This window comes from Bombus impatiens, unplaced genomic scaffold, assembly GCF_000188095.3.
Source record: "Bombus impatiens unplaced genomic scaffold, BIMP_2.2 scf_0033, whole genome shotgun sequence".
Classification (NCBI taxonomy): Eukaryota; Metazoa; Arthropoda; class Insecta; order Hymenoptera; family Apidae; genus Bombus; species Bombus impatiens.
This window is the reverse complement of record NT_176452.1, coordinates 2194995-2222029: the sequence shown is the minus strand read 5'-3', so window position 1 is coordinate 2222029 and position 27035 is coordinate 2194995. Positions and strand designations below refer to the sequence as shown.

At 38.8% G+C, this 27035-nt stretch overlaps 1 protein-coding gene and 1 long non-coding RNA gene across 3 annotated transcripts in view; one reads left to right on the top strand and one right to left on the bottom strand.

The window, feature by feature from the left end:
- Positions 1-27035, top strand: part of LOC100740080 (protein rhomboid) — a 512585-nt gene that overhangs the window by 63132 nt on the left and 422418 nt on the right. The window lies entirely within an intron of this gene.
- On the bottom strand, positions 1360-21668 carry LOC117151913. Its single transcript, XR_004462078.1, has 3 exons — positions 21361-21668; positions 4298-4299; positions 1360-1373 (listed from the first exon to the last, which is right to left on the bottom strand). It is a non-coding gene; the product is annotated as an uncharacterized LOC117151913 (long non-coding RNA).

The following is a 27035-nucleotide window of genomic DNA, read 5'->3' as shown; positions in this document are numbered from 1 at the left end:
TTCGACAATTCCAGCTTGAACTTTGCATAGATCGATAGAATTTCGTGTGTGCTACGGGACGCTATTCTAATTTTTAACGCGTTGATTGTCGAGTGTACTTTATATATCTTGACCTGCAAACCGCGATAGGTTGGCATACAATTTTTCTAAAATATTATACCGTGTTCGTGTTATATTGCATTTGCATTTTTTCCTGGCAATGTTATCCGAGACGTTCACGCTGTTGCAGTCTATGAAATTTACGTAGTTTCGATCATTCTGGAAAATTTAACACGTCGTGACAATCGGCGAATAACTAAAAAGGACGAATTAACTTAGGACTAATTAATTTAGATTCAGCAAGAAAGAATATCAAGATCCGTATCGTAAGATTATCCGAATCAACGAGAAGATAGCTTGCATCAAGAACTTCAAGCTTAATAAAAGGAAAATATTGGGGCTATAATGAGTTGGAGAAAATGTTGGGTCGCAGGCAAAAAGATCGTACACGAGTACTGTCATTTAGTTTTTTCGTTCTTCAGCGGTGAACAGTTTTCCCGAATAGCATGTACTTGAAGAGTGTCTGAAAGTATTGAATTAATTGCAGTCACCGAAAATTATTTAAGGCTACAAGTATACACATCTGTAATACGTGCGATCTCCGAATATAATTTTCGTACAGCATTGATTTTGAAAGATATTAGCGTGGATTTAACATCGGTATTATTAATTTTGTTGAGAATATAATACGACACGACAATAAAATGAATTACACGCTTATCGAAATCATATTTGTCGCTTGGTAATCGTATTTCGTGGCATAATTTACTTTGATATCATTACAGAATAATTGATCATGCATAAACATTTGCAAATGCATGTAACAAAATCGATATTTACACGTTAAATCAGAGATTATTCAAAGCACGTTTCGCGCGATATCGTTAGTCGATTGTTCCATACTCTTCTCCTTTTCATTTTTTTAAGAATGAAAAATCCTTCGCGCTTCATCCACGAAAAAAAAAATATATATATAACTCATGGTTTCTTTTTGTCACATTCGCGTTTATAGTATTTATTTTCGCTAAAAGAGAAATTACGACGCACTTCCTGTGAAATACGTTCTCGTAGCCTAACTATTTTTGCACGTCTGTTTTTCTTGTTGCAAAGTGAAACGCGAAGCGCAAAGAGTAAAATTTATTGTAACGAACCATCATACTTTTTCACCGCGTTTTATTCGTTGCGTTTCGATGTTTCGAGTATACACGAGGTTTCAATTTTTTGTAACAGCTCTGCCATACATCCTGTATCCATGAAACATTACTATTGATAGTTACGTAGGAAAATTCCATACATTCTCTCATAGCTTTCAATTATACGTTTACTGTATTAAACTTTGATCAACTTTAATCCCTTTACGTACTTCCAACGCTTCTCCGAACCATAACTCAACACGATATCGTACCTCATCTCAACATCTTGGAAATTAACTAACACTTGATCGATAAATTCTTCGATTCATCGACAACGTGTTGCGCAAATATTTATTACAGACCCGCATAAAAGAGTTGTAAAAAGCGACCTATCGTCTCTCTCCCTGTCATTCCGACCAGTTGCAATGTTCCGAAAATTTCCTTTACGCGTCATCCAATAAACCTCCAATCCCTCCAACTTCTAAAAAAAAAAAAAAAAAAAAAAAGAACAAAACAAAACCTCAAGTAGTTTGGTCGAATTTTAAACGAGTTATTCCGCTTTGAAGAGCGTGTTCAGTTTTGCTTGCTACTTGTAGCTTAGCTCTGGTTTCCGGTGGATCCCCGGCTTTACGCGCCTTCTTGTTTCCGTCAATTCATTGTCACGCCTAGTCGTCCACCTCTGACTCATCCGTTTCGTCGGCCGACCGCAATTTCATCGTTCGTGGACGGTGTTCCCGCAACACGAGAGATCATTATGCGATTTCTTTTCCGGATTCCTGGAATGCCGGGGCAGAACGCCAGGATGGAAAAAGCGTGGCTATTAGCACGCTTCGAGCTGCTCGCTGTCGCGCATAACGAATGGCTGGCCGATTATGCATTCCAGAATGCAAAGAATAGAGCAAACGGTCCCATATCTAAAAAAAAAAAAAAAAAAAAAAAGAACAAAACAAAACCTCAAGTAGTTTGGTCGAATTTTAAACGAGTTATTCCGCTTTGAAGAGCGTGTTCAGTTTTGCTTGCTACTTGTAGCTTAGCTCTGGTTTCCGGTGGATCCCCGGCTTTACGCGCCTTCTTGTTTCCGTCAATTCATTGTCACGCCTAGTCGTCCACCTCTGACTCATCCGTTTCGTCGGCCGACCGCAATTTCATCGTTCGTGGACGGTGTTCCCGCAACACGAGAGATCATTATGCGATTTCTTTTCCGGATTCCTGGAATGCCGGGGCAGAACGCCAGGATGGAAAAAGCGTGGCTATTAGCACGCTTCGAGCTGCTCGCTGTCGCGCATAACGAATGGCTGGCCGATTATGCATTCCAGAATGCAAAGAATAGAGCAAACGGTCCCATATCGGTTCGTTGCGAGTATATATCATTCCCGGCACGGCGCTAGCCTCGCGATGCTACGCGCTCGACTGAACCGTAGGAATTTCACGCGATTATTCTTCTTCCGTGGCCGAGTCCTCTTTCGAAACATAGAGGGATGAAGCAGGACGAGAAATTCTATATTTATCTTCTTCCAGCCCGATGTCGACCTCCCACGCCGTAACACCTCGATCGGCAGGTGCTCATTTCGGTCACTTCACGTAATATCCGCAGAACTCTCCCTCGTTCGCCTCCCTTCTGTCTCGAATACTTTTCTTTATCGATCATCCTCTTCGACTCTGTCTTATCCTCTGTTCGGAGATCACGCGTACGACGAACGGCTGTTCCACGAATTACGAGCCAAGTGCTTTTTTGCCGTGTGCTGTGGCTTTTACGTCGCGTTCATTCCTAGATCGTTAGCGACAAACTAGTTCGGTTTTTGATACTCACGATGTCGTGGGATACCAGCGCAAAACCGTGTGCGACTGGAGGTTCTGGATTTACAACTGTTTAATTTACCTTCGAAGTTTCGTACTATGACGTACAAGCTTCGTTTCAACACCCCGCGACGATGCAATTATACCAAATACGTGGCATTTCGTTCGATAATTATTGTTCCATCCGTATAGAGTTTCTGCCGTTTTTGAGCAAAAACGTGACCTTAGGAAGGTTTAGGATTTATTCGACAGTTGCGCAATGAAAATTATATTTATCAAACGCTTTCGTAACGAACATAAAATAACAAAGATAGAGTTCAACAGTTTAAACACAGTGGCTAATAATAGTTTCCTTTTTATTGTTTATTATTCGAATTTGCCACTGACCTAATTAGGTCATTTAGCAAACGAGGCTTACGATAGTAAAAAGATATCGGCCTTTGACGATCCTTCGTTATGCAATGGAAATTATATTCGTTAAATGTCCTCGTAACGAGCGTAAAACGTTGGAAATAGAACTCGAAAGTTGAGATATGCTACTCGAATCATCGATGGAGCAAAATTTCTTCTTCTTAAGTTGTGGCTGGGTAAAACCGTATCCGCGATACGCAACGGTAATATCGAAAACCATCAAGGTTTCTTCGGATCCACAGCCAGTGCAATTATGTACTGTTCACAACCTTCGTTTGAGCGGCTTACATTAACCATTGCTCGTAGACTTGGGCGTTTTTCTTCGGCGTTCCTTGTTTTCTGAACCGAGTGCCATTAGCCGAAGATGCGACTGTTAGGTCACGATCCGTTCGGTCGAGAGGATAGATCGAAGGAGAATGGTTTTCCAAGCATTCTTCCATTTCGTCTTCGTCTCGTTCTCACCGGCGCGTACGTTCGCCACGAGATAAGTGGCTAATACAGTTTTTCGTTCGCCTATCTCTGCTATTCTCCTTCAAAATTCTATCTCCGACTCGTTGCGGGCAATTCGATTTCCAAGAGGACGCAGCAACGTCGGGAAATACAACGCGGAAAGTTTACTTTGTACCAGCTCGAACCGCGGCCGTGAAGAGACCGGGGGAAGAATAAAAAAAAGGGGGGGAGGAAGAAAAGGAAGCAGAGAAAAGAAAAAAAACGTCATGCTGGAGAAGCGTGTAATCCGATGCTGCCCCGGTTAATGAACATCTCTGCGGCGGTTGTTCTTTATTTCAGAGAAATTCATTTTTAGTTCGAGCTTTCTACGCCGCCTTCTTTTTCGCCACACGCTATGTACGCACGCGTACTTTCGATGTCGATGTCCGAAAAGTACTCGGAATTGTTTTGCCGAAGGTGAAGAGCACATCTATTAACATTTGCTTCTGACCTGCCTTTTGGTTCATTGTAGTTGCCGTATGATAAATAATTTTCGCGCAAAATCTACTTCTACATTGTGAAAGTTTGTGTACGATTTTCAATAATAACATTGCCATAGACTGATAGTTTCATTCGTACAATTCTACGTGAATTTATAAAAATCGCTGTTCTTCTGTTACACCACGATCATTCCCCGCTTCATCATTGTTTGCTTGGTTTTGCTGGAAGAAACGTTCAGAAACGTTGAATTATTTAGATGGTCGAAAAATATATAAAAAAAAGAACGATAAGTCGTTGAAGGGTTGGTATCTCATCGCCACTGCATTCGATGCTTTAAGTTGAAGATTCTTACGATCGCTATGTATTATATATTCTCTTAGCCAATAACGAATCTTACGAATCACGTATGAGTGCAAGTATGTACGCGCATGCCTATGCATTGTGCAATAACGAGTCGTAGAAATGATATTATCGGATCAGCGTTTACGAAGGATGGAAAGCTGCGAGTGGCCTTAGAACGCGAGCAGATCTTTCGCAGTCATCGAGGCGTTCAGTTTCGAAACAGATCACGGAAAGGGAGTTGAAAAAAGCGGCATTGTCCTTCCTGGTTCCCACGTCGCCGGCTCCTTTGCTCCCCTTTCTTAACCACGTCTCGTATCAATAGGACTTCACGGTTGATCAAGTTCCGACGTCGAGCCACGTTATCGCGTGAAAATTAAACGACATAATTAGACACTGATTCACAGCGAGCCTGAAAGCATGAAGAATCTTACGCGCGCTCTCAAAAGAACCAGCCTGATTATCCCTCCGAACCTTCGTTTTCTCGTTGTTCGTCAGAAGTAAGAAGCTCCTTGCACCTTGGAACCTTTAAAGTATCTATTTTTCTATTAAATTTTTTCTGTAAATTATCTTTTTTTTTTATCGATGAATCAAAGTTACGGTTAATGTTTTCTTATTCACGAAGGTGTTGATTCTGCTTAAATTTATAGAGTACGTACTTTGCAACGTGTATTTTATTACGATCCTTGCGACTTTTTAGTGTTTTTCAGGCTAACGATTTAATATAATTAACAATTTTCTAATGATCTTACAATCTTATTAAGTACACGTTTATCGTGTCAATCGTACTCGTACGATTGTTAACGACGATTGTTATAAAAAGACACGATCGCAAGTGTTTGCGGTCTATTACAAATTTTGCGTTGTCTTCGTTGCGGGAAATTTTACTCGTTTGGTTTGTTCAATGGTTTGTTGTATTAGTTTGATAAAAATATTTTATAAGATCGACAAGAGTTTGAATTTTACAAACCTGAAATATATTCCATTTTTTCGCTTGTGATTTATATTTTCACGCGTTCGTTATTTTATGAAATTCAGTAATTAACGCGATATTTTTGATGTCTTGGCAAACAATTAGATTACTTTAAAATAAGCATAATGGCATCGCTTTGATATTTGTGACATTAATTAAAAAACAGCATAATAGGTATTATTATGTAAATAATATTATTTTTCTCATTCAATGCATTTACAAATTATTCGTAACACATCCATGATAAATTGTACATTATTACTTTGCTTTACATAATAATATGTTATTCCTGTTGACAATTTCTCCTGTAATTTCTACATTTTCCAAATATAATTCTACAGATATTACTCATAAATAATGATAGATTTATCTTTACACGCATTTTGCGGAAGAATTTTAACTTAAATTCCTTCTTTCGTGATATTGTGTCCCAAATAGAAAGAAATTATGGCTTGAATACCCAAGAATTTAATATAAATAAGAATGCATCTACCTTCGAGCTATAAAATCCAATAATGAAATCCTTTAAATTTCCATGAAACGAAGATACTTCAAGCACCAGTAAAAATTACATTTTCATTGTACCAATTCATCCACATGATATTTAATTGATGTACGAACCTTTCTCGTTTTTAAACCGATACAATACGTTTATTCCATTATGCAAATTTAAATCGAACGTAGCTTAATAAATATGTTGTTCTTTTATCGCCGTTCAATTTAAATCGCCAATAAATGATTATTGCTGTTAGAAAACTATTCGATATTTTCAATACCCGTATACGTATCTTTTCCGAGCTGCGTATACGAAATATAAATCTCCATTTAACGGGTTGCAGTCAGTGAATTCGCACTTTTAATATTTTTCACGTTGAGTTAGAGTTTCTAATATTATTCATGCGTAATGTAAATGTACATAGAGAATATTCGGAAAATAGTAGTCCTTTTCACTGTATATTAACAAAATTATTTATTCGTTAAGAAAACTTATTCGTTCTAAAGAATTTGTTGCGATCTTTCAAGGAAAGCCATTATTTGTTATACTGACCATTGAATTTGACGAAAATATGAAATCTCGTTTTTAGAGAATTTTCTTCTGCAAATTTTAAACAAATTTCGGCAATGATACAATTTTAATTATAGATAGATCCGATTGATTCTCTTCGTACTTCAATTAATTAGTATTCTTACGGTAGTATTTTCTAGGATACTGTAACGTCACAGTAGAGAGATTGGAAAGTTTTAGAAGAGAAAGAGAAAAAATGGACACTGGTAGCTGAAGTTTCTCGGTACAAAGGCGTTCTTGATAATTCGTGTTTGAACGGCGTTAATTGGCAATTTGTAGGTGCGACCGCAACGCACACCGAAGCATACGGTTTGCCAGAGCCGATATCAGCTCCGACCACTATGATGATATTTCCAAGTGACCAGGATGGTTATACGACGCCTATTTAGGGGCCGTATGAATTTTCAAGCGGCCACACAGACGTGTTATTATAATATCGCGATGCATAGTTACGTGCGAGGATACACGAGAAATTTTACTTTCTAATCCACGCCTAGGTCGACACTCTTCACACGCGAGCATAATTTATTGGGTGGTCGTGAAAATTTTCACGATCTTTTTCTAAGTCTCTGTAATACAATGTATTGCAAGTGTCGCATAAATACGACTGGTCACAATCTTACAGTTTACAGCGAGTCTGCAGTGACTCAGGAGATATATCCAATACTTACAGTTTTTAGATATTCCTCGAGGCAGGAATATCTGAAAAGAAACTCGGCCAGAAGCTTCTTTCTTATTCATGCAGCTTGAATCTGTAGCGACAAATTATTCTGCGGTGCGTCGTACATTCTTCGTTGCAGGACAAAGTGCAAATTACAGATACGTCATTGTCTGAAATCGTTGGACAACAGTTCTTCGAAAATGATTAAACGAAGTTGCGAATCGTTGGTGAAAGGTTTTGCAGTAAAACGTTACGCGAAAGAAGCGCAGTCTGTGTGGATGTTTGATCGATTCAGCTGTCACGGTGCAGTCACAAAATATTTCTAATACATTTTGTACATAAACGTAAGCTAAGAGTTGGAAGAACAGTGGAGAAACGATATCGTCGGATTTTCCATTATAAAGAAGCGTACATTGTTTTCTGATAGAAGAACGAAAAATCGTGGAACTTCTTTCACCTAGAAACCTGGGGAATATTCTATCGATAGGTTGATAAGGTAAAGATACGAACTGCTGGATGGAAAAGCGCGAAACGAAGGGTAATCGTGCAATTTCATTTTGAGAATGGAGAAAACGGTCGAGCTCGTTCGATCTGTCGAGGCGAAAGTGACTCCTCGTTCCAACTTGAAGAGGATTCGTGACTGGAATCTTTCTTCTTTCCACCGTGTAGATATGCTTTTGGTGGCAAGGTGATCCAGGGACCTTCCAGTTCGCTGACAATATGCTCGACTATGCGACCTCGCACGAAACATGTTACAGCAACGTGCAAAGGTGTCTCGCTTCTTCAACGAATATCGAATCCGAAGAATCTTTTCGATAAGTCTGAGCAACTTCTCTATGCTTGTTGCTGGCAAGTCTTGCGAACGTGTATGCTGTTATAAAAAATTATTTAATGCAACAACAGATTGTATAATAGAAAATCATTTTGAACAGTAAGAAAAAATGTTTCGCGAATGTAAATTATATCGTTTGCAGGTGAAGTCACTTGTTTATGATCTATGAAGATACAAGATAATTTTTGTTTGAAAAATTGTCTACGACAAAGTATTCGTGGTAACAATGTTTGAACGATTCTCATAATGTTAGCTATTGCATCGATCGTCTTTCTTCTTTTTCGTATATTTATCACTTATAGCGTCTGTAATATGTAAATCCAAAGTATGTACAATACGCAGGGAAAGACCAAGCAAACGCTTATATTCGATTAGATGGTATTTGAAAAAATTCCTTCTTATAAAACGTAGAATTATCGGTCTGTTGATAGCATAATTCTTCGCTAATGTAGTTGCATTTTTCCATTTCGGAGACCCTCAATTATTTCATGTTTGCATAGCAGCAATACGTGTTTCCGTACTGACGATATTACAATGGCATGTGAACGGTTACATTCATGCATATTAAATTATCTGTGCACGTACCGCAACAGGATGCTACATTATACTATATTTCTGATTCGCTATGATATTGTATTTTAAGTCTGTGTGAAGTTACACATGTTCGAAATTTCATATCCGTACGGATTTATTTTTCGTCTTATTATATTCGTTTGTCATCGTCAAATTGCACCTTATTGCTACATCGTTACGTAATAGCAACAAACAACCTATTTATCTCTAGATGACCAACATCGCTCGACTAATTCAGATTTAAAGTCAAAGATAGAGTAAAGCACGGTGTTCCGTGCATCCGGTGTGCAAACAGCACACCGATACTGTGTACACTACGAGAAACAATTTTGTACGAAATAGGGAAAAAAAGAAGAAATAAATTAGCTTCGTAAGTTTTTTCTAAAACTGAATGAGAATCCACTAAACTCGTGTTTTCGTTTTAATCCCCGTATCGTATTTCCGGGTTTATTTCTGTCGACTTATCCCCGTGATTACTTATTCACGCATTCACGCAGCTCGTTTCTCCGCTTATTATTCACAACGTATGCTCGTTCATTACAATGAAAACTCTGTAAACTCCCCAGTCTACGCTCTCCATTCGTATTGAACTCTGAGCAGACTCGTTCGTACACCGTATAACAATACGGTGGTTCACGTATAGCGATAGCAATCTGAAATACTTGGAAACGCTTCCAATCTGTATACGTATATGTATTCGAAGCTCAAAGTTCTTGAAACTTTTGATAAGTTTCGAAAATCCTGATCGTTTTGAAATGCATATTTAGCGGATATTTAGCGAAAAGATGAGCCACAAGCATCGTAAGCGCGTGACAAATATTTACAATTGTTCCATTCAACAGTTTGATTTATTATCAGCATGTAGATCCACTCGGTTATTCCGATATTTCTGCGATCTCTGCGAAGTATATCGACGACAAATATCTACTACCATGTTTATTCTCAGATTTGTTTCAAGCTTTACCATTTACTATAACGACGATCGTTACGATGCCAGTGAAATTTTAAAAGTTTCGAAAGTCCTAATCGTTGTGAAATGCATATTTAGCGGATATTTAGCGAAAAGATGAGCCACAAGCATCGTAAGCGCGTGACAAATATTTACAATTGTTCCATTGAACAGTTTGATTTATTATCAGCATGTAGATCCACTCGATTGTTCCGATATTTCTGCGATCTCTGCGAAGTATGCCGACGACAAATATCTACTAACTTCCATGTTTATTCTCAGATTTGTTTCAAGCTTTATCATTTACTGTAACGACGATCGTTACGATGCCAATGAAATTTTAAAATGTTCTATATAATTTCCTATGTTCCTAAAAGTATATTTCCACGTAGCCTTAAAAGTATCCTACGCCGACGCGTATAGTCGGAAACTGTCGCTATTTGCATATAGAGCAGCCGGCAATGATATCGACGCTATAACGCGATATTCTATTGTCGTCCCGTTGGTCTCGTTCCCATGAAGAATTCAAAGATCGTAGCGAGTATCTCTACTACGTTTACTTTTGCTTTCGAAGGAGTAGCTCGTAGGTAGATCCATGTAGGCACGACTCACAGCGGAATACGCGTTTCGAACACGCAAACGCACGGTCTACAATCGTACTTTTCTACCGAACAATAATAGCCATTGTACGACAGCTTGTTAACGCGATACGTGAGCCTACATATGAAAGAGGGTCGAAGGGGAAATCGACGATACGAAGGGAAGCCGATCGACGTCCGTGGCCTATTTAGTCGGCCTGGCCCGTTCCGAATCCGCAGATTTGCCCCGGAAATCAGTCAGCTTGTTTCCACGTTCGTTCAGGCCCATTGTTTTCGCATTAACTACCAAATGAACGACGATAAATCATTACCGGTGGATGAACCACCGAAAAATTATTCAGCTTGCACTGCTCGAAAGTTAAATAAAAGAGGGTGAAATGTTAATCCATCTTCCCTTTGTTCTAGCCATTTTCATTTCTTTTCTCGTGTCAATGTCGATGATTTATGGTACATTGGGAATTATATAATTTTCGGAACGGGTTAATTTTTCCAATTCTTTTCTTTTTTTTTTTTTTGCTTCTTAGTGATACACGCATAACGCATAATCACATACATGTAGAGGGGATGCGCGTGAGAATCGTTTGGTGGTACTTTTATAGGAGTTCAAAAATTTGATGCCATGAAAATGAAATGCAGAGGCTGATTAAAAAATACGCGCGTAATTTGAAAATAAGATACGAAAATAATATTCCTGGCAGCCTTATGTTACTCCGCTCGTAATTATTTGAACCATTTCGAAAGTCGATGAACGTTGCTTGAATAATTGAAATTTAAGATGATTATAATTTTGAAATAATAATACGATGGAAATAGTGCGCGTTGCTTCGATAAAGAATCACTTGGATCGACGATACCAAGGAACTCGTGCTCACCTTTTAGCATAGAATCGAAATAAAATATAAAGGCTATACGACTTATAATAATATGGTAACAGTAACTGGAAACTTCATAAAAGAGCTTGTATACGAATTCGATCTCACGCGATAAAATTTCTTATTAAAAATTTCCTATTAAATTACCTTTCCATATTAATCCAAAGATACCTAGCACTTGACGAATAATGTGCTCCCCGAACGAGAAAAAAAAGCCGATCTCTCTACCATCCAAATCGATAAAAGATAATGAAAAGCAAACAGCGAAAGTCTGGAAAAATTAGCAGGTAACGGGACAGCATCGAGTACAGGCCGTTAACAGAGATGATTAATCTACCGAGCAAAGACAACCCTTAATTAAGCGTTCGTGTTCCATCGAACGTACCGTATCCGCTGACCATTTTACGGTGACGAAACTTCCAAACAGGCGTTTACCTCGCGGCAAGGCTAATAGGATGAGGAAAGAAAAGAAAAAGAGCATAACGATTCCTCGTTGGTTTGCACGTAGGAAGTATCTTCGTTTCTGATAAGCTGTTTTATCATCGCTGTTATTATTTGCGTGCGCTAGTTTGTGCCAATGGATTCTGCACGCGTAAACTGCACACGTGCCGATTCTGAACGTGTAGATCATGCATGCGCGGATCCTGTACGCGTGGATTCTGCACGCGCCAATTCTGTACACGTTGGTTCTGCGCGTGTTAATTTTGCACGTAGCGATTCTGTACGCGTAGATTCTGCGCGTGTTAATTTTTGCTCGTGCCGATGCTGTGCGCGTAGATTCTGCGCGTGTTAATTTTTGCACGTGCCGATTCTACGCGCGTAGATCCTTCGCGTGTTAATTTCGCACGAGCCGACTCTTCGCACGTAGAATTTACGCACACCTGGATTATGCACGCGTAGATTTTGCGCGTGTTAATTTTTACGCGCGTGGACTTTACACGCGCCGATTCTGTACGCGTAGATTTTGCGCGTGTTAATTTTTCACGGTTGGACTTTGCACGATGACGACTTCGTACGCGTAGATCTCACGCGTGTTAATTTTGCACGCGTAGATTTTCCACTCGCGGATTTTGCACGCTCGTACGTAAATATAATATATTTTCCACTGCTTTTATTTCCCAATCGGCCGCCAATTTTGATAAATATCCTACGATGTGAAATCCTAAACAAAACGAAACTTACGATATCAGAGTATCGTAATAAGCCTAAAATTTAATTAAACGCACTACAGAATATCGTCGTATTACGTCAACTACCAAAAGAGGAAGAGAGCAGGGAATCGAGGCGAGTAACGTGGGAGGCGAGAGAATTTCTTCGATGAATCATCCGCCGTGAACGAAGGAAACGCGTGGCGCGTAGGTGAAGGCGAAAGAGTTGTGAATGAAACGCGAAGCGGAAGTGAACAGACACGATCGTTGCTCGCCAGCTACGCCCGCCACATACCTGTTCGTTCGTACATACCTGTGTGCCCGTGAAAGCCTGCACGGTGCACTGGCTGGCTACCTTTCCTGATCGACGAGACGCGTTTTCCTGCACCGACACCGGACATCCGGCGTGTTCACCGGCATAGTAATACGCGGCGACTACCTGGCCAAACTACGTTCATTCGGGACTTCTCCATTCACGCGGTTCGTCTATCTCGTTTCAACATCGATCGAGGAAATCAAATGAAAATTCGACGAAACTTTCTGACCAGTGAAGGGCCGAGCGTGTGTGTAACAGGCGATATGGAGTGGTTATGAGTTTCGGATTGTTGGCGAATTTCATTAAAATGACGAGAGTTGGCTTTTGAAGTAGAACTTGGTTAGGTGTTGGTTTACGCGTTCGAGTGTCCGAGATACGGCTTGAATATTGATATGTACTCTCGTTCGTAAGTATTGGTGCACCTATTGGTCTCGTGTAAAACACGTCAAATAATCTAAAATATCAACGAATCAACGATTAACGATTAGTCGAGCAGAATATTCCTGAAATACGCGTGGACAACTTTCGTTACGTGTGTTAAAATATTTTGAAATTTCATCGGCATTGTAACGAGACACGATTGTTACGACGATTCCTAACGATCTGTGCACGACTTGTGTAGAGGATTTTTGATCGTTAGATTTATTAGACGAGATTGCTCGTTGTTGAAACCGTCGAACATATTTAGAAATAATTAAATAAATTATTATACAGACGATATTCGCTGAGACGCTCGTACAGTGTATAAGTCGCAAAATAAGATCGCTAATGACTCGTTAATTAGATCGCTGATAATTCGTTGATAACTGTTCGACAACTGAACTCCTTTCGGTTGCGTCCATTTATTTATACTGATCGGGGGAGAGTCGGAAAACTCAAATTCGTCTTCGTTCGACGATTGCACGTAGCGGCGACATTGTTTTGCGCGCAGTTTATTTATTATCACATTACGTGTATCCTAAAGATCTTGATACTCCGAGGTAAAACAACAACATGATTTGAATTGTCCTCTAACTCATGTGCCGCTACAGATTCTTCTTATCTGCTCGAGTGGATTAAGTAAGTGTGCTAATATTTATGAAGAGGGATGTACACCTAGGCTGACGTTCAGATCGTTATGGATCGTAGAACTAGGCAGAGGGTGAGAAATAAAAACAGTTAATCCTCTCATCTCGTTTACGCTTTACGAATGTACATTTATTTAGTATCCAAAAATAAATAAATAAATAAACAAATAAATAAATAAATAAATAAATAAATAAATAAATAAATAAATAAATAAATATGTGTGTATGGAAAACCAAAAGCGAATGTGAAGTTGGTGGAACGTGAAATATAAAATTCCAGGAATCATTTATCGTTCTAAATAATTATTATTTAATATAATATAAGTAAGAAGTATTATTTCAATTCAGTATCGAAATAGACGATATTTCACGATTCTGAAGAGCTTTCCCGTTCTTAAATATTACAATCAGCTTCACAGGTGACTTTCTATCCTTAGAAAACACTGATCACGCTATTATACGAATCCGGACAAACGCGCAGCGCTGATACCGATTGCTAATTCGTTTCAATAGAGGCATCAAGCGCGGAGCAAAACTCGCCAACTCTCTTCGCTCGCGTGCAGGTTAATTTTTTCAGAAAATTGTTTGCAGCTTACTCTGATCCGTCATTCATCGCGAACGTTATCACGCGGTATTCGCTGCATCGGTATTCACCGACGCATTTCCAGAAGCGCGGATTACTCGATGCATATTGATTCGATGTCAGCCATTTTATTCGCAGTGGACAAAACGAAAAGGCACCCGGGACGTTACGTTTTCTATGTCGTTACGCGTTATTGTTTCCTCGCGAAGTTTCGTTCGCGTGATTCGCGCGAAACCTCGACAATTCGCAGTTTCTTCGAAGTTTATCAAACTCGCTGAAAAATTTTCGTGTTTCGCTAACGAGACGGCAACGGTAATTAAAAAAAAATATTTCGACTTTAACGAAGTTAATGAACGTTGGAAGGTTCGTTACGCATACGAATCTGTTTTTGGCTTCTCTACGTTATAATAATACAATATCGTATATGAGTGCGTTTAACATGGAGAAACACTGGCCAACCACGCGAACGAAAGTATCTTTATTTGGTCAGGACGGAAAGAAGGAAAATTTCTTCTTGGCTTATGCTTTGCACGAGTAACGAAGTTTTCTACGAAACGGCAAACCTTCGTTACAATCTGAGTTGCTCCAATTTTCGATGTCTTTTTTATTTTAAATAAATGAACTTCGGTATAACTGCGCAAATCTTTGAAACAAGGTACATAGTCTAACCCGAAAAAATATACTCGAGTCGCTGAAGATATAGAACAGTCTGTAGAATAAAGGATTAATTTAGCCAAAAAAGATTGTAACAGCACCACTTAAAGAATTTTTTAATTCTAGGGCTTAATAATTCTTCTAAATGAGAAATAATACGAAACCAATGAATCGTTGGACAAACGTATTAAATCACACAAAAGTTATTGTTCCTAATGACACGAAAATTCTATAAAAAAAAAGAAGGAAAAAACGTTGATCAAGAAGATTATGAAAGGAAACGCACGTAAAAGAAGTTTAGCGATTCAGGTAAAACACCAGGCAGGTGTTGCAAACTTGTTGATACGAAGCTACGATCGCTAGATACAACAAAATTGTTTAATAACTGATGAAACTTCCGGAGGTCGCTCGGAGTGGACCGGATGACTCGCTGTGGAGTTTCCGCGCGAAGCTGGAGCGAGCCACGAACGTGGTCGATTCGCTCAACCGGGGACATTGTGTAAAATATCATTGTTTGACAGCGGCACCGGTGGGGCCGAGGGACGCCGTTGACCCGGCCGCTTCCGGCGGCGCTGCGAAACGTCGATAATCGAGCCGGTGAAAGGGCTGTCGCCCGGGAGAAACGGAAGTTCAAATTTCGCGGCGAGAGAAGCATTTTCAATCGCATTTTCAATCGCGTTTTCCATGCTTTGGTCGATAGTCGTTCGATGGAAATAAGTACAGTCCGTAGTTACGTAAAGGCGCGTTTAAATCGATCGAACGAATTTCCTATCTATAGTGAAATTAATTCTAGAACTGCCACGATGACGTAAATAAGTGTTTTATCCGCGAATAGAATGGCGATAAAATCGTTTGACACTTTAACTGCCACGCAAAAATCACATGTTTCGCTGAGAACGCCACGGGAGTATTTCTATTATTCGAAGCATATAATGGCAAAATAAATAATAAATCGACGATGTGAGACAACGTTCTTCCCCAATGGACCGTTTATCTTATGGGTGGTCACGGGTGACCACCGTGGCGCCTTGGTAACAGTCGATAGCGACGTATTATAACGAGGCTTCGTTTATTTCAACAAATCATTCGCATTCGTTATTTCGTCGTAAGCAAAACGTGCAGAATAAATTGTTGAAACGTGTAGGAGATATTAGTAAACGGTATTTGCTCGTTCTATATATAATAGTAAGGTATGTGCACACTTCTAACTTCAATTATACGATTATAAAGCAGCATTTACGATTATTTTCTAAGCTGTGTTTATAATAATATTCGTAGATTACCCTTCAAAGCTATGGATGCAAACACAGTACACCGTTAGATGCAAGATCTCTTCTCATTTTTTTTTTTTTTTATTGATGTTCTAATAAAAACGTTTAATCGTTCAATGGGCACTTTTTGTTTCGAAGTATCTTCTATTTATCGGTTATATTCGAAATGCCATAACTGTCAATTTCCATTTAATTTTTACAATTGTAAGAAATTGAAGCGCTCCGGTCACCGACGACCACCGTGGCTGGCGTCACAGGAGAAATCTGTAGAGCGACAATATCCCTATTGCGAAATCAAGCAATATCAGCGAAACACGCTGACACTCGTGAATCATCTTCCTCGCGCACGTCTCGGATTCTCCCTCTAGGAACAAATTTCTCGACTGCCTGTACTTTCTATGAGCGCGTGTTAACAAACGATTCAATTATGGATATAACATCGCGTTATAATATACTGCAGTTTGCACGCCGAAATTACGTGTTTCACGTTACTTGCATCGGAGAGCGGCGAGGCTAGGGCTAAATTTGTCTGTAAAAAAAGATACTTCTAAGCGTTTTACGTAACGTGGAAACGATTTTTCTATGGCTAATCAAAAAGTCCTTTGGCAGCAGCTCGCTATACGGGGTGCTTCAATTAAATGTTAACACGAAATGTTGAGCGTTAACTTGCAGCTTCGAAGATGAATATCTGCGTTAAAACTAGGCTGTGTAAAAATTGGATCGCGTATAGGTAACGCACTAAATAACATGTCGTGAGAAAGTCGATCTACGCTACCAACACCCTAAGACTCGATAAATGTAGCTACTTTCTGGCTCCAAAAAGCTATAGGAAAGAAGAACTGTATAGAGAAGCTGTAGAAGAACTACAGAAAAGTTGCATCGATCGATCAAATATTTAACTTTATTTTTTCCGCAATTTTTATTCCAGACGTTTTTTTGTTTGGAATAAAATTAATCGGATAATTCGAAGCAATAAATATTTCCTGACATCCGTATTAGATTATTTTGTTAGGTACCGGTAAATTTGATATAGGGATCCTGAGGGGTGTATGATGTCGGGTAAAGTGTTTAATTAAATTTAATTAATTATGGAGAAAGGTGTTTTGTCATTGTTGAGACTGGAATAGTGCGTTGCGTTTGTTGTTCGAGTAGGAGGTTGATTAATTGTGATGGGAATTATTCCGATCTCTCCTTCTCTCTCTCTCTCTCTGGGTTAGTTCGTCCTTCTACGTGGTACTCTGTTAGTTATTATGCGAAAGTTGTTATGTTCTAAACACACGGCGTTTCGCTTACAATAGAAAATTTTAGAAGAGACTATTCTTATTTCATCCTTAGATTCGCTCGTTATATGTTTTACATTTTCTGTTATATGTATGCCGCAGCATTGAAAAGTAATGTTTCATAGAACACCAGCTTTCGCGAGGCTTCGTTTACAGACAAAACGTAATTGCATTAGGTTATCCGAAAAGTTTCTTTCGTTTGATAAGATGATAACAGACGAACAACGATTTCTGTTTTATATTATTTTATCGAATTAGGTATGATCCATTTCGTTCTATTTCTATTATTATATTCGTGCATAATTCAATAAACTAATATGAAACAAAAAACATTGTGCGTCTATTGTTTCCTTATAAAACGAAAGAAACTTTTCGGACGAGCTAATACTTGCCAAATAATTAAAAAGGAAAATCTTATCAAACTACTCGTGAATCAGAGACGTAATATTTAACAAGCGAAATAAATTTCTGTTTAACGTTCGTAAAAATGCTCATTTGCACGGACATTCGCGATCGAATTACTGCAAATCCTCCGATAATAATTATTCGCCGACAAATTTACCAATCGTTACATCAATTTCCCAAACAATAGCCATCTCAACAATCGTAGCAACAATTACCCCAAACCTGCTCTTTAACTTGCCTGAATATATCATCGAATATTAAAAAATCGATAATATTTATTCGAATTGGATACCAAAACCGTTCGCGTACCAATCTCGTTCATTGACGATCGATTTCACGGCAGTTAATTAATCGACTCTGGCGATATTTTGTTAAACGTCATTCGGAAAATTATTCCGTGCGGCTCATCCATTTCCGGTATGATCGTTACGCGCAGCATGCGTGCCTACGCAAAGTTAAAATACGTGCTGGCAACGTTATCCCGCGAATAGTAGGCGAGTCGCAGCCGGCCGAACGGCCCGTCATTATGCCTGTCCTATAAAATTATTTGTATTACTAATAGCAGTCGTTCTGATCGAATTAAAATCACGAAAATTATCTGTAAATTATTTGTACGCGGCTGGGATTCCGTATCGCGAGCCCGCTTTCCATAGCGAATCACGGCGCATGAATACGATATACGCGGGGATAAGTTACGTTATCTGTGACGGTCTTCAATTTACTCGTCACGCTTGATACCGGCTATTTATTGCCTCGGAATGAACGGTTTAATCAGCAGGATACGCGATTAAAAATGTTGTTGATCATGCGATATTAATAAATGCGTGGATTGTTCGAATTATTTAATAAGAGGATGTTCGGATAATCGGATACCAGGCTTCGTTTTAATTAAATCGGCCTCTGCTACGTTTCACCGGCGAGAATGAACAGTCGTGTGCTTGTGAAATTTTATTTCACTACGTTTCATATCGTACGTTAAATATTTATAACTCGGTTGCCGGTAGGTATTAACTTTTGTATTATATTTAGTAGTCGAATGTTATTTATAAGTAGTCCTTTGTATCGAGTAATTCGCGTTATCCTCGTTATCGATAAGTCAGAGTCGGTTATTCTTTCGCCAATCGCGTTACTTATCTTTGAATAACGTTCCGTGATAAAAGAGAATCGATATTAGGAGAATTGCAATTGCAAGGAGAGAAAAGTAGCTATAACGCGGATTCGCAAGATACTTCGGTACAGCTGATCGGTTAATTAAAACGACGAGATTTGAAATTTGATCAACGCTGGGAACTTCACTTCTGTTTGATCAAACTCTGTATGTATTTCGTTTTTCCTTTCGAACGCTTCGAAAAATACGAGTAAGTCGACGAGTGACTTGAGTTTGCTTTTAACCAGACTCAAAGTCACTTAGTCGTTAACGCGATCCGAAACCTCTGATTGTTATTTCTATCCAATCTCTCAAAGTCCAAAGGTCAGGGAAAAAGTGGACGATGAAAGGGAGGTAAAAAAGGAGAAGAGAGAAGGAACTGGTAATGAAACTCGATATAAGTTGGCGTACTAAAAATGGATATAGACGATTAACTGGCCGTGGCATGGAACACAGAACGGTCTAATTGTTCTCCCCTGTCGGAAGCTCCGAGGAGATTTCCCCAGAGCGATCGGCTTCTTCATCTCGGGCATAAAAGTTCTGCCGATAATTCCGGAACTTGGCCGACCGGAAATAGCGGGGAAAGGGTTTCGACGATGGTGCCGAGACTAAAAAGCTTGGATCCGAAGCCGGTATGACGTATTTATGAGACTCGAATCCTCTCTTCTTCCCAAAGTCCCATGAATAACCACGCGCGTACGCGGGGTAAACGAACTACCAATCCCATTTTTCCAGGAATTTTTCGGATGTAGATGTTGGAAGCGCGTGGCTGATTTAAGCGCAACTGGGACTTTTTTTTGGGGAAAGCCTTCTTTATGAATCGAACCTTTATCGTAAAGTAGTCGAAGGGAACGAAACAGAAAATTTATAGCCGGTGCAAGGTTTTTCTTAATATTTGGCAAGAATTTGAACAGCTGGGTTCAACGTGTGAAACCGAGGGAAAGTTACAAGCACAAGAATAGCTTCATATAGATTCTCTATTGCATAATATTGTCAATATTTCGAATATAACGTAGAGGAATTTATAGGAATTTTTGCCTAAGGATAAGAAAGCGTTTTAACTTAAAATTGGATAAAACTAGAATATTATAAATTATTGTACACAATAAGTTTCAATATAGCAAGAAATTACATCGCTTTGGATCATCGCAACGTAGCAATTTCATCGTCAGATCAAGTTACACTCGCACGATTATCACATCCGTGCATATCGATTTCGAAATAATAATCCTGAATTATATTATTCCGTTCTCTATATCGATATACAGAAGTTTTATTTGCATTGTAACGTTAACTCATTCTCTTTAAAATAATTGTATATGTTTAATTACTATCGTATTTACGTCATATACGATCGTACTATACGATATCTAACTTGGTGATTACGGGGAACGAGGGGCGCGTAATTAATTTATTTTGTTCTAGCATTATTACGCCATTATGGCAGTATTTTCATAATTATCGACGATTAAATATGATATGTAAATGTATGTTTGCAAGACACAAACCACGTTTCAATCTTAACTGGAAAGATAATATAACGTGGAAAATATCGAAAGTATAGCAACAATCTTAATTTACAAGCTAATTTAACGCGTTTTATATATGTGCTATTTCTGTAATATTCATCTTTCTGCTTTTATACCTCGCGTCTTCTTATTTCGTTACTCGAGTACGGTCTTAGAGGAACGTTCGGTCATTTGTTAAAATAACGGGTAATTAGATCTGCGAAGTATAAAGTGAAGTATTTAGTATTCACGTTGCACGGAGATTGCCATTAACCTGTTTTGCGAAACATGGCTCGTATCGTTGTATATTAATCGTTAGTCGATGCGTAGAAAGAAGTAAACCACTTAAAAGAGATTATTTCGATGTTGAAGGAGAAGAAAGATGCGCCAATTTTAATCTAGCCATTTATTACGTTAAATGAACGTTGCCTATTTACCTACTACGAGTAACTTTAGCGAAGGGAACTTACAAGGAGGATATTAATCGTCGAGTATAACGCTGCAATACTTTATGACGAAATGTAATACAAACATTCCAATAGAAATATGTCTAGTCATTTTTAAAGATCAAACGATATTGTTCGGAATTTATGTTAACGAAAATTATTTTCTTCGAGTTAAAGCAGAAACGTCCTTTTTTCTAAAGTGAATTCTTTCTATCGTACAAAATGCAAAATATAGATTCAAATTGAAAATAAACAAATAAATTTTGACGATCCTCTAAAGGTTCGATAATATCTGTTGAGAGTAAAACAGAAACAAAATACAATTAAAAATTGCTACAAAGATCCTCTTACGAGACGATACTATTGAGATATGTATAATTTTATGTGCTAGACTAGGTTAGCTGCGTAGTAGTAATACTTGTATATGAATATCAGTGTGTGGAAGTATGTGTGTGCACGGCGTCTCAAAAACAAAGGAATGTAAAATGTTCAGTCGGTTAACAGTCTGGTATGGAAGGAAGTGCCGAGACGCGTGCAAGTGTGTATCGATGAATATCTTTGAAATCGATTATCAAATAAATATATAACTAGTCTAATATAAATTCTAAGTGTAAATTTAGCGTTCCTATACCGTTATTTTGGCTATTAAGATCCAAAATTCTCAACAGATACATTCGCACCGTGCAACCTGTAACCCAGCACTCGTAAAATCTCCTTAACGACATTATTTCAATCGTAGGAAATCGTAAATCGAACTACAGAAAAATCCGGAAGAGAACAGATCGGTAGTAAAACAAACTGGCCACAATCTCCAGTGTTCACCACTGGATATCCGCGCACATATGAGAAAATTAAAGATGTAAAAATACCCGTAATACCTAGAAACGCATGAAGTATGCAAAACGTAGTAACCGTTACAAGCTATCCGATAGAATTTTCCAGCCAGATCCGATTTTTCAAATCATGCTCCTAAAAACAGAAATTATCATAAACTACCGGCAGTCTGCTCACTGCGAAGCACGTAAATATGCGTTAGTCGTATCTTCCTAGACCGCGACGAGGAACTAGCATCCCTGCAACCTCCAATCCACCGATGCACCGCTTCAAAATGCACTGTTTCCCTCCACGCAAACGTAACGAGCCAGCCTTGTGCGCGATCGTTCGCGATCAAATCGTTCCGGTAAGCCATGGAACAAGGTTCACCGACGCTCAAGTTTCACGATGAATCCCTTTCTTCGCCCTCTGTACCCCGCCGCCCTGCAACAGGACGATACGCCGCATTACGGAACATCGGAGCAAGAACAAAATCCCGCGGAGCAAGACGGGAGCTCGGATCGTAATGAACGTAAGGGTCGGTCCGCGGCTAATTAACGGGGCTGTAATTAGAATTGAGGATCGAGATGCGTAGAATGCTTGCGGCCCGTTCGCTCTCTACAATAGCCTCGTGGCAAGGGTGAACGCCAGAGGGAGGATGATCTCTCTCGTAGGGAGAGCCGGGTTGGCTGGCACGAAATTGGGTTTCAAATGAAATGGACGGATACAGTATGCATGGCTCACTTTGTGTTTCGCTCTGCTCGACCGTGCGCCCGTTTACCCTCCCGTCTTTTTGATCACGGATGTCGCTATGCATTCCATTACTTTATGCGGCTCAAATGTTTCCTGTAATTTGCCTTCCCCGCCGCGTTTTGCTCCATGTCACTGATACGGTTATTGTTGTCTAGTTTCCCGTTACGCCAGCGTTCCCCAACCTTTAACAATTACACTCTACGATTCTAGCTCTTAGCGTTAGCGTACCAACATGGCTTGATCGATGTTACTCGTCGAATAGCCACGAGGTTTTTCTATCGTTCTTTTTTTTTTTTTTCTATCGTTATGTTGGTTTTCGCGAAGATTAGACTGTAGATTTTTACGCATTTAAGGGGAATTTAAAAGGTTCGAGAATGCATAGAGCGTGTGTATTAGGTCGTCTGAGAAGTTTCTTTTGTTTTATGAGGAAATAATGGATGCACATTTTCCGTTTTACATTGTTTTATCCAATTACGTATGATTCATCTTGTTCTATCAAAATGAAGATCACAACGTTGGACGGATTAGGTTTCACGTTTGTATAAAGATGCGTCGTTGTAAAAGACGGGTCTGTAAAAGAAAGACACTTTTTTACATATAGTAAGATAATTTTCTATCCAAATTTCATTTCTTCTCGTTACATTCGTAAAAATATGAATTTCGCGTAAATGTACGGAGATATTAGTCGTAACATTTTGGTTAGAGAACTGTTTCGGAATACGTTTGACGCTTATTTTTCATGAAAACCTTTCTAGCGAATAGAACAGAAATATCACTGAATTGTTACAGAGAGATAGAAAGATGTACGTATATTGATATTTTAACGAGATTCTGTGCGAGATTCTGAATGAAAAATTCTAATCTTCGCTTGTAGCTTGTAATTACAAGGCTGTATCTAATCTACCGATGTTTTATAGCGAAATTACGAAAGTGCTCGTAACGTTTGAGATTTCCCTAGACCCCAATCTTGTCGCGGAAATATTTTTAAGCTTCACGGTTTTTATATTTTCCTTCTTTTTGTTTTGAAGTTGATGTAGCGATCGAAAACTACGTTACAAAAATATATACTGGGGTAGAGGCGAAACTAGAAAGTCTCTGGTGCAGCATTTGCATCCACCATCTTACGTTTTAATCAACTACGAACAAAATTAGCGTAGACTGTCTGACAAAGATGCGGTGTAATACAATTTTTTAGTAGAATAACGTTCTAACGAAAGTTCGGATAACAAAGTTTTTACCGTAAATATTTTGCACGTTGCCGACATTCTCTACTTTGTTTTCGTTGCACAGGCTCTGTTATGCCACTTTCGTTATTATATAACTCGAATATTCCACGCGTACGGCTAAAAATTAATTTATAAAATCAGACCGACTCCACATGCTAATGAGTTTATTTCCACGTTTCAGTGGCCCGCGTTCGTTAGAGTACTTTTACATTATGTAATGACAGTCGAAAAAGGTTACGGATAATTAGAGAATTCCGTTAAGTCTATTTTTTCTTTTGAGCTCACAGTTTTTTCATTTTAATTCCATTAGCCACGAATATTCTGCCGAGTAACAAGTGTGTCAAGCGAATAACGCAATGATAATAATAGCAGGGAAGATAAGTAATTTTCCATTGTCGCTGTGTATTATGAAACGAATAATCATTTTTCATGATCCTTCGGTAGAATAGGTTATCTTAAAGCAGGCAATTTTAACGAATGTTAATAATAACATCGCAGACGAGGATAGGCGTGACATTATTAATGCTTTTTCGTGGGCTACGTTTTGACAATCACCTGACTATTTTACCATTTTCGTGTCACACGCGACGTTATCGATTCACGATGGTACTGTTTTCAATTAAAGCAAATATCTTGTGCGAAATTATGAATAAAATATAGAGTAGAATATTGTATAAACGCAAGAAATTATAGAATTTTATGCTTCTATAATTATACGTAGCTATTTCAGAAAGCGTTACGCGCTTTGAAAATAATAAATTATTGTACAATAATAGTTAAACGATTCGTTTAATTAGTTTCAAATAAAAATGTAATTTCACGTTATCCGAAGCGTGAAAGTGCGAATGTTTTAATCTTTTCTATCTTCATCTTTATGTTCTCGAATCGATTAACTGAAATTAATTAAGTAACGAGATCTATCGATAAACTAAGCAGACGAACTACGTCCAACGAAAAGAGCAAAAAGATCACCAGGAGGTCACTTCTGTGGCTAAATGGGATATCAATCGAGTATATCGGTTTCCACGGTTATACTAAAACTAAAGTTTAAGATGAAGGCGCAAAAGTAAGGCTTGAGATTAAGGTTTAAGGCTAACGTTTAAAGCCGACTTGAAACAAAGGATGAGTCGCTCGTTGTCCCTCGCTGTCCAACAATGAGGCTCAAAATTAACTTAATTCAGATCTGCGAACAAAAACCTACTTAAAGAGCTAAGCTACTAAGTAAAAGTGTGCGCAATAGTATTTAAAATGAATGCCAAAAGGACCGAAACAAAAAAGTGTGAAAGAGAAATAATATTTCGATTACACATACATTGCGAATATTCCGATTACATAAAACGAGATTGCCGGAATTGTGAACAGAAGTAAGTGCACAACAACTGCATATATGTAGCATATATGTATCAAATACTTTTGTGAGTCACTTACAACGCGTGTTTCTAATAAATGCGTCATAACTCCTACCTACGTTGTTGAATCCTTTTCAAATTTTACTGACATAATCTTAAGACTTCCATCTTCCTATTGACATCTGCTCGTGTAAGCAAATTACTTTAATGTACATCGTTTCGGCCATTCACTTTCGCGAGCCACTATGGATATCAAGTAAATGCATTTAATATCCTCCATTACCATGTAATCGATGAAATATATAATATACAATAAAAATACTACCTAATTAAATAATAAATTCTACGTAATTAAGATGCATATCGAGATACGTATAAAAACAGGACGAATTTTAGTTACAACTTAATATATGTATAGCGAAAATATATAAAATATCTTCTGTACAATAATTTAATATTATATGCAACGCGATCGTCTCGATCGTTTTAATCAATCCAGAAACGATCGCGGCTGATCTTTCGCCAGCCAACTAACGACGCAAGGAATTCATTCTCGAGGTACTTAGGGGAGATCAGAATCGAAGCCACGTTGAGCCGTCGATTATTGTTTTACGAGTGTTAAGGATTTCCGCGTGCTCAGCGTGCGGATAAAGCGTGTTTTCAGCTTTCCTTCTTTTTCACAGTAACCGTAGGAAGAGAGCTTCTTTCTCAACGGCATCCTCGTGCCACGTTTATTTCGCCGGATTTCTGAATTATATCCCCTCGCGAGGTTCCCCTCGAGGATCACCGCTGGGTATTTACTTCTTTCGACGTCGAAATGCTTCTCCCGTTACCGCTATAAGAGGCTCTGTTACACAGCGTAATTTCCGCGTAAGCTGTATTTACAGAACTGATCGTTTCGATCACCCGCGAGCTTAGATATCCACGAATAAATTGATACTTAACCCCTTTTGACGACTGATAAAATGCTATTTCCATCGTTTCGGTCGCTGGTTTCAATTTTATACGCGTGTCCCAAATTTCTTCTCTTTTTACCTCTTGTCGAAGTCATTGAGCGATCAATTTTACAATTAAAATTTATCCTTGCTAGGACGAAATCTATGCTTTTTTTTTCTTTAATAGAATGACTTCTTCGAAAGCATTTCTTCTTTTTTCTTTATTATCTCGTTATCATCCGATTATTTTCTTATTAAAAGAACGATGCGAATACCTATGCAAATACGTGGCAGACGATTAGAAAGGAATCTAAGAAATAAGGCGATCGTAGAAGCGCTTCGCATAATGATTCTTCTAATCTGTCTGTTTATGACAGCAACTTGCACGCTATACGATTTTTCATCCACTTGCTCGCAACTCTACACAATACCCTTCAAAGAGAATACGTAGCGTATAATGTCTGCCGCAGACCGTCAAAAAATCACCGGGATATTTCTCCTATGAATATCTCATTTAGAGCTTAAACATATACTCGGACGCTTCATGAATATTCAACCTACGTTTAGTCGGACTTTTCACGTGCAGCAACCTAACGTTTTAATTCAATACACCCGCTAACGCGAATCGAGTCAAAAAATTCTCCCAATTAAATTTCCCTCGATCGAATGGAAAACAACCACTCACGTTATCGTAAATTCGTGGTAAACGAGAACCGATGGCGCGCAAAGGGCAAGAGAGAACGCAAGCGCGAATAATCTACCTGGAAAAATTTGGGAAAGTTTAGTGGACTCGTAACCTAAAGCTCGGCGGAATTTCTATTTGGCGCAGGTAGCATCCTCCGATCCTAATTTAGCGTAATATCCGGTCGTGGATGTCGATGAATTCCCAGTCAGTGTCTCCGGGTACGGCGATGCTGGTTGTTTCGATATCAACTGGCAGCCTGGCCATCGGCCAGCCAG